The sequence below is a fragment of the Schistocerca gregaria genome, chromosome 9 (assembly GCF_023897955.1).
Source record: "Schistocerca gregaria isolate iqSchGreg1 chromosome 9, iqSchGreg1.2, whole genome shotgun sequence".
In the NCBI taxonomy this organism is placed as follows: Eukaryota; Metazoa; Arthropoda; class Insecta; order Orthoptera; family Acrididae; genus Schistocerca; species Schistocerca gregaria.
Window position 1 is genome coordinate 253073682 of NC_064928.1, and position 7287 is coordinate 253080968.

General features: G+C 43.8%; 1 pseudogene; it reads left to right on the forward strand.

Annotated features, from left to right (window-relative positions):
* The first annotated feature begins 6801 nt into the window (after positions 1–6801).
* On the forward strand, positions 6802–6919 carry LOC126292524 (5S ribosomal RNA; annotated as a pseudogene).
* Positions 6920–7287: the final 368 nt, after the last annotated feature.

Below are 7287 nucleotides of genomic sequence, written 5' to 3' on the forward strand. Positions count from 1 at the left end.
GGCCCCATTCCATGGTTGCGGACCGGCAAATATCTCGGGGTGACATTGGACAGACACCTGACGTGGCTGCCACACATCCGCGACGTCAGAGGGCGGGCAGTGGGGCGCCTTCGTGCGCTTTACCCATTCCTCAATCCCTCATCGACGCTTCCTCCACGCCACGGCCTCACCATGTATCTGTCCCTCGTCCGACCGGTACTGGAATATGCGGCCGTGGTGTGGGGTAACGCGGCAGCGACGCACATTGCGACGCTTCAACGCGTGCAAAATAGGGCGCTGCGACTTGCGCTCCACAAGCCGCCTCGCTACCCAGCAAGGCTGCTCCATGAGGAAGCGGGCATCCCTTTCCTACGGGATCGCTTCCGGCAAATCGCCAGGGTGTTCTACAGCGATGCAGAACACTCTGCCAGTCGCCTGATTCGTGGTCTGGGCCGCCAGGTCCACCACAGGCCAACGACTCGATGGCCAGATCTACTGCGAGAGTAATTTCTCTCGCAGCACGATGTCGGTAACAAATATGGCGTCGCAATGACTGACGCCTAGTGAGGACAGCTCACTCTGTTAGGAATAAAAGCACCCTGAAGATGTCACTGCAGGAACAGCAGCCCCGCTGCTTAACCTGCCCCTACACCTGGCATATGAAGCCAGCGTTTTACAGCGAGCGAGCGAGCGAGCGAGCCCACTGGTGTCATCGCAGCCGCCGCGTCATCGTCCACCGCGGCCAGCGTACCCGAGCCATCCTCGCAGTGCCTCTACTCGCCCTCGGACTCGGGTGACGGCAACGTGGACTCCATGCCACCCTTCACGAGACGCCCGGGGCTCGGTTTGGTGAAGTTGTATGGTTACTACAGACAGTTTATGTTTGGAAGAATCTCTGATTTAGTTATTGGTAGGCTTCGAGGACCAGTCCTACCTCACGAATATTGTTTTGTAAATTTTGAAGAAAGACTTTAGTTTAAATAAAAACGCTGTAACTCACACTACGAGATTTTCCTATCCGCGGACGGCGGATATATTACATATAGTCCCAGCTGAATCCCGTCCAACATGTATGGAGCATAATCCAGAGGCCGGCTTGTGCACACACTCCGACACCGGCAACACTTTCGCAATTATGGACGGCTGTACAGGCAGCATGGCTCAACACTTTTGCAGGCGGCTTCCAACGACTTGTTGAGTCCAAGTCATGTCGAGATCCTGCACTATTCCGGGGAGAAGGAAGTCCGCCACGATGTTGGGACATATCCAGTGACTACTGTCACATCAGCATAGCGGGCGGGCGTCCAGCTTGGTACCCTGGTCCTTGACTTGCGGGAGGCGTTCAATAAGACCAAAAAAAAAAAAAAAAGTAACAACTCACGGAATATTAGACCAGCTGTGTGACTGGACTGAAGAGTTTCTACAAGCAGGTCAAAACGCGTTATTTTCAACGCTGAGAATACCTCAGGCGTAAAAGCAACTTCGCCCGTAGCCCAATGGAGTGCTACTGGACTACTGTTATTCATGATACGTGAAAATGGCGTTGTGTGTAATTTCATAGGTTCCATGGGGCTGTTCGTCAATGATGATGTTACATAGAGTAGTCGCAAAGTTAGATAATTGTAGCGAAATGCAATTGCATGGGTATTTAAATCTAAAAGTTTTCTTTGCAGTTGCAATTGTAGCACCTAAGACAAAATTTTAGTCAGAAATCAGTGGCAGCTCGAAATCTCACATTTGCAATCATCTATTAAACGGATCATTAGCAGACCTATTTTTAACTGAAAGTGTTTTGTTAACGAAAAAGAAATGGCCATGACTTATGCACTTACCAAATAAGTTATGTTTGTAGGCAGTTAATCCATCACGTAATTGGGAGATATCGACGAATCTTGCCTGTTACCGACATTGATAGTGCAATAGATTGGTCCCAGGGATTCCAAGAATTCCGACAGTGTTTTAATTTCAAGTGTGAAGTCATCACAAACGAAATACCTTTTTTTTTGTGTGATGCAAATAGAAATTAACCACGTGTGGATTTATTTCCTTTGGCTGTTCCAAAATGGCTCTGAGCACTATGCGACTTAACTTCGGAGGTCATGAGTCCCCTAGAACTTAGAACTAATTAAACTTAACTAACCTAAGGACATCACACACATCCATGCCCGAGGCAGGATTCTAACCTCCGACCGTGGCGGTCTCCTTTGGCTGTATTGTGAAATTTTGCTTCTTGGTAAATTCCATGATTCTAGGTCGGCGGGAAGTAACCTATAGGTTTTGATCAGTGAGTTTACCAGTGTCGAAATATAGGACATAAATAGCCATATCTTTTGATTGTACTGATTTAGAAGCTAACGTTTACGATACCGCCAGGGGACAATAGACTTTAGTATGTGACATGAATCTTAGTTTGATACGTGTACCCGTTCCTGAGAAAAAGAGGTGTTAACACACTAACAGTCAGTCAGTCAGTCTGATAACAAATTAAAGAAATTAATTTTTTCGAGTGATATAATTACAAATTAACAACTTGAGGAATTTTTTTGTTTGTTTTGGTTGTACTGCGAAACCATGTTCCTTGGCAAATTTGAAGATTATAGGTCGACGGAAGTATGGTGTATGTTTTGATGTGCCAGTTCCCAAATATCAACATATGTGACGTAAATGGACGTATCCTTTGTGTGGATTGAATTAGAAGGTAACGTTTGTTATACGCCAAGGGAATATACACGTCAGCAGGTGAGACAAATTTCAACTTGATACATCTATCAGTATTTGGAAAAAAAAGAAAAAGGATTTTAACACTTAACTGTAGGGCAAAACTTTGCTTCGTGACAACTACCACTATTCTAGATCAACGTAAAGTACCCAGTACGTTTTGATGAGTGAACTTGGGAGTATTAAATTATACGTTATAAATGGCCGCATCTTTTGGTTGAATTGACTTAGAAGCTTCACTGTCTTGCTCAGCTAAGGGATTGTAGACTTAACATGTGACAAAAATTTCTACTTGATGGGTCTAGCCGTTCTTGAGAAAAGAGATTTTGAATAGTCTGACTGACAGATATTCAGACACACAGACGGACGGACAAAAAAGTGATAGTGAAAGGGTTCCGCTTTCACTGTTTGGGGTAGGGAACAGTAAATAATAATTATAATAATAACAATAATAACTACCATTTTGTTGGACGATGAAAATTAAAAAGGCCAGTTATATCACAGGTCACCCAGAGTAATCGTTCCCACTGTATGAAAAAGATCGATTTTCCATGCATCATTTGTACGATGTCTTTCAATAACTCAAAACGAGTCATTCTAAATCGATATTGAACACGCACATCGAAATATCGCTAGAGGCTGCCCGTTTACAGGGGTGTTTCAGATATTTGCGGGAATTGGTAGTTCCTATCTTCCAGCTTCTATACAGGTGAGCCACCTAACGTTACCACCGGAAACACTTCTCAAACCACAAGAAGCACTGAATAGCCAATTCCACAGACAGACAGTGAGGAGAGGGGCCGATGGAACTGGTTAATGCAAACCATTGAGAAATGCACGGCAGTGTGATTTTCAAAACATACTTATGTTTTTTAAATGGAATCCTGTTATTGTTTTTAGTACAACTGAAAATAGAAACAAATACTTAATCAATGCCGTTCGTTACATTTTAAAGTGTTAAGTACATCCGGTGTAATTTGTAACTTTAAGTTGAAGCTTAAAACCTCATTTTTCCGTCCCGTGTTGCAACAAGGAAGATCTGTAGGTGTATGTTTACGATGACTACGATGTTTATGTATTTTGCTGTCTCAGTGTCTGAATGCAGCGCTTGCTGAATTAGTCCTTGTACTCAAGATAACTGTAGTACACTGTGCTACCGGACTTCTGTGATAGTGTACTGTACACAATCTTTACTTTTAACCCCATTTTTAGCGAAACTTCATAAGCTATTTCGATTAATGGCAGTATAAAATTTCAGTAGCAGTTATTGCACTACTATGGGAAGGTTTGTGGCTGTTATACTTTTTTGGCGCAAGGGCCTTGTGGATGTTGTTGTTCTTATCTTCAGTCCTAAGACTGGTTTGATGCAGCTCTCCACCCTACTCTATTCTGTGCAAGTTTCTTCATCTCCCAGTACGTACTGCAGCCTACATCCTTCTGAATCTGCTTAGTGTAGTGATCTCTTGGACTCCCTCTATGATTTTTACCCTCCACGCTGCCCTCCAATACTAAATTGGTGATCCCTTGATGCCTCAGAACATGTCCTAACAACCGATCCCTACTTCTGGTCAAGTTGTGCCACAAACTCCTCTACTCCCCAATTTTATTCAACACCTCCTCATTAGTTATGTGATCTACCCACCTAATCTTCAGCATTCTTCCTTAGCACCACATTTCGAAAGTTTCTATCCTCTTCTTGTTCAAACTATTTATCGTCCATGCTTCACTTCCATACAGGGCTACACTCCATACAAATACTTTCAGAAATGACTTCCTGACACTTAAATCTATACTCGATGTTAACAAATTTCGCTTCTTCAGAAACGCTTTCCTTGCCATTGCCAGTCTACATTTTATATCCTCTCTACTTCGACCATCATCAGTTATTTTGCTCCCCAAATAGCAAAACTCCTTTCTACTTTAAGTGTCTTACTTTCTAACCTAATTCCTTCAGGTTCACCCGACTTAATTCGACTACATTCCATTATCCTCGTTTAGCTTTTGTTGATGTTCATCTTATACCCACCTTTCAAGACACTATCAATTCCGTTCAACTGCTCTTCCGAATCCTTTGCTGTCTCTGACAGAATTACAATGTCATCGGCGAACCTCAAAGTTTTTACTTCTTCTCCATGGATTTTAATACCTGCTCCGAATTTTTCTTTAGTTTCCTTTACTGCTTGCTCAATATACAGATTGAATAACATTGGGGAGAGGCTACAACCCTGTCTCACTCCCTTCCCAACCGCTGCTTCCCTTTCATGTCCCTTGACTCTTATAACTGCTATCTGGTTTCTGTACAAATTGTAAATAGCCTTTCGCTCCCTATATTTTACCCCTGCCACCTTCAGAATTTGAAATAGAGTATTCCAGTCAACATTATCAAAAGCTATCTCTAAGTCTACAAATGCTAGAAACGTAGGTTTGCCCTTCCTTAATCTAAGATACGTCTTTTGGTCAGTATTACCTCACGTGTTCCAACATATGTACGGAAATCAAACTGATCTTCCCCGAGGTTGGCTTCTACCAGTTTTTCTATTCATCTGTAAAGAATTCGCGTTAGTATTTTGCAGCTGTGACTTATTAAACTGATAGTTCGATAATTTTCACATCTGTCAACACCTGCTTTCTTTGGGATTGGAATTATTGTCTTGTGGATACGAAGAAAAATTCTGGTAGCACCTCTTGATATTTATTTCAGCCTAATGAAACTGTTTCTTAATGTCGTACCCAAAGATGGAGAGTTATTTAAATACTCCTACTAGAAGTTTCCTTAGGTATTGGAATCTAAATTGAAAGTGGGCGGCATATTTGAAGTACTTGTATTTGGAAAAAAACGGCTGGGATTCCAAGTTCTAAATCAAAATTGGGTATGAGTGATGAGCAGGCTTGGGCATCGTTGAAGGAGCTCTTATGTTTTCATACAGCAAAACATGGTTCAAATGGCTCTGAGCACTATGGGACTCAACATCTTAGGTCATAAGTCCCCTAGAACTCAGAACTACTTAAACCTAATTAACCTAAGGACATCACAAACATCCATGCCCGAGGCACGATTCGAACCGTAGCAGTCCCGCGGTTCCGGACTGCAGCGCCAGAACCACACGTCTACCGCGGCTGGCTTTCATACAGGAATAAGGATACTCATTACACGAGAGCTGCTCGGAAAGTACGGTACGATCGGTCGCGAAATGAAAACCACAGTGAAAATAAAAATTTTTTTGTTCGTTACAGTTAGCTACACCTTTTAGCTACGTCTCTAAATAGTCGCCGCTTAAACTTCTACATTTGCCGTAGCGTTATACAAATTTCCCAGAGCCTATACTTTCCACCAATTCTCTAAGTTGTGCTTTTCTGCCTTTCGTTGTTTGTGCCAAGATGTTGTCTCCATAGCCAGCGGTACATGTGAGCAGAGAGGTGTAACGGAGGGAGCCAATTAAGTGCTGTAGTGTGGGTGATCAAACTCTTTCCATCGAAAACACTGCAGGAGCGTCTTCAGTGCTCCTTCAGAATGCGGCTCAAAATAGTCTTGAAGAAAGAAATGCATGACATTTACGTTATTTGGGTTGAATAGCTTCAGGCGAAATCTCTCACTTCATCGACATATTAGGCGGGAGACACTGTTGTTTCAGGGGTTCCAACGTGATCACTTTGCGCTCTGAACTGAAAAGAGCGACGTGAAGCTGTCGACAGGCACACATATGTGCAGAGTTTCATCGGATTTTCACAGTGATTTACATTTCGCGCCTAATCAGCCCTTACTTTCCAAATACGCCTCGTACACTTGCTCTAGCAAGCATAGGACTGGATGTTTGATGAGCCTCAGCTTTCACTCTTTGATTGTCGCCTTCATTTCTTAGACGACAGCTGGTTGACATAACTAAGTAGCAAGGTTAGCGTATTCATCAACAAGTAAAAATGATGAAAAGACAGCGCTAAGGCAGCTGCTATTACAATATGGTGAGAGGCTTCTGGTTATCTCTTTGACGCAGCGTACAGCCGTTAAAATGATTCAAATGGCTCTGAGCACTATGGGACAGCATCTGAGGTCATCAGTCCCCCAGAAGTTAGAAAGATTTAAACCTGACTAACCTAAGGACAGCGAGCAACGGCCTTGCCGCAGTGAATACACCGGTTCCCGTGAGATCACCGAAGTTAAGCGCTGTCGGGCGTGGTGGGCACTTGGATGGGTGACCATCCAGGCCGCCATGCGCTGTTGCCATTTTTCGTGGTGCAGTCAGCCTCGTGATGCCAATGGAGGAGCTCCTCGACTGAACAGTAGCGGCTTCGGTCAAGAATACAGTCATTACGACCGGGAAAGCGGTGTGCTGACCCCACGCCCCTCCTATCCGCATCCTCCTCTGAGGATGATACGGCGGTCGGATGGTCCCGATGGGCCTTTTGTGGCCTGTAGACGGAGTGGAGTGGTAACCTAATGACATCACACACATCCATGCCCGAGGCAAGAGTCGAACCTCCGACCGTAACGGTCGCACATGGACGTGAAACGTAAGTTAGATATTTTAAGGAGGAGGGAGAGATTAGAAACATAAACCAAGAATCACACATTTTGTATGAAACACTACTCTT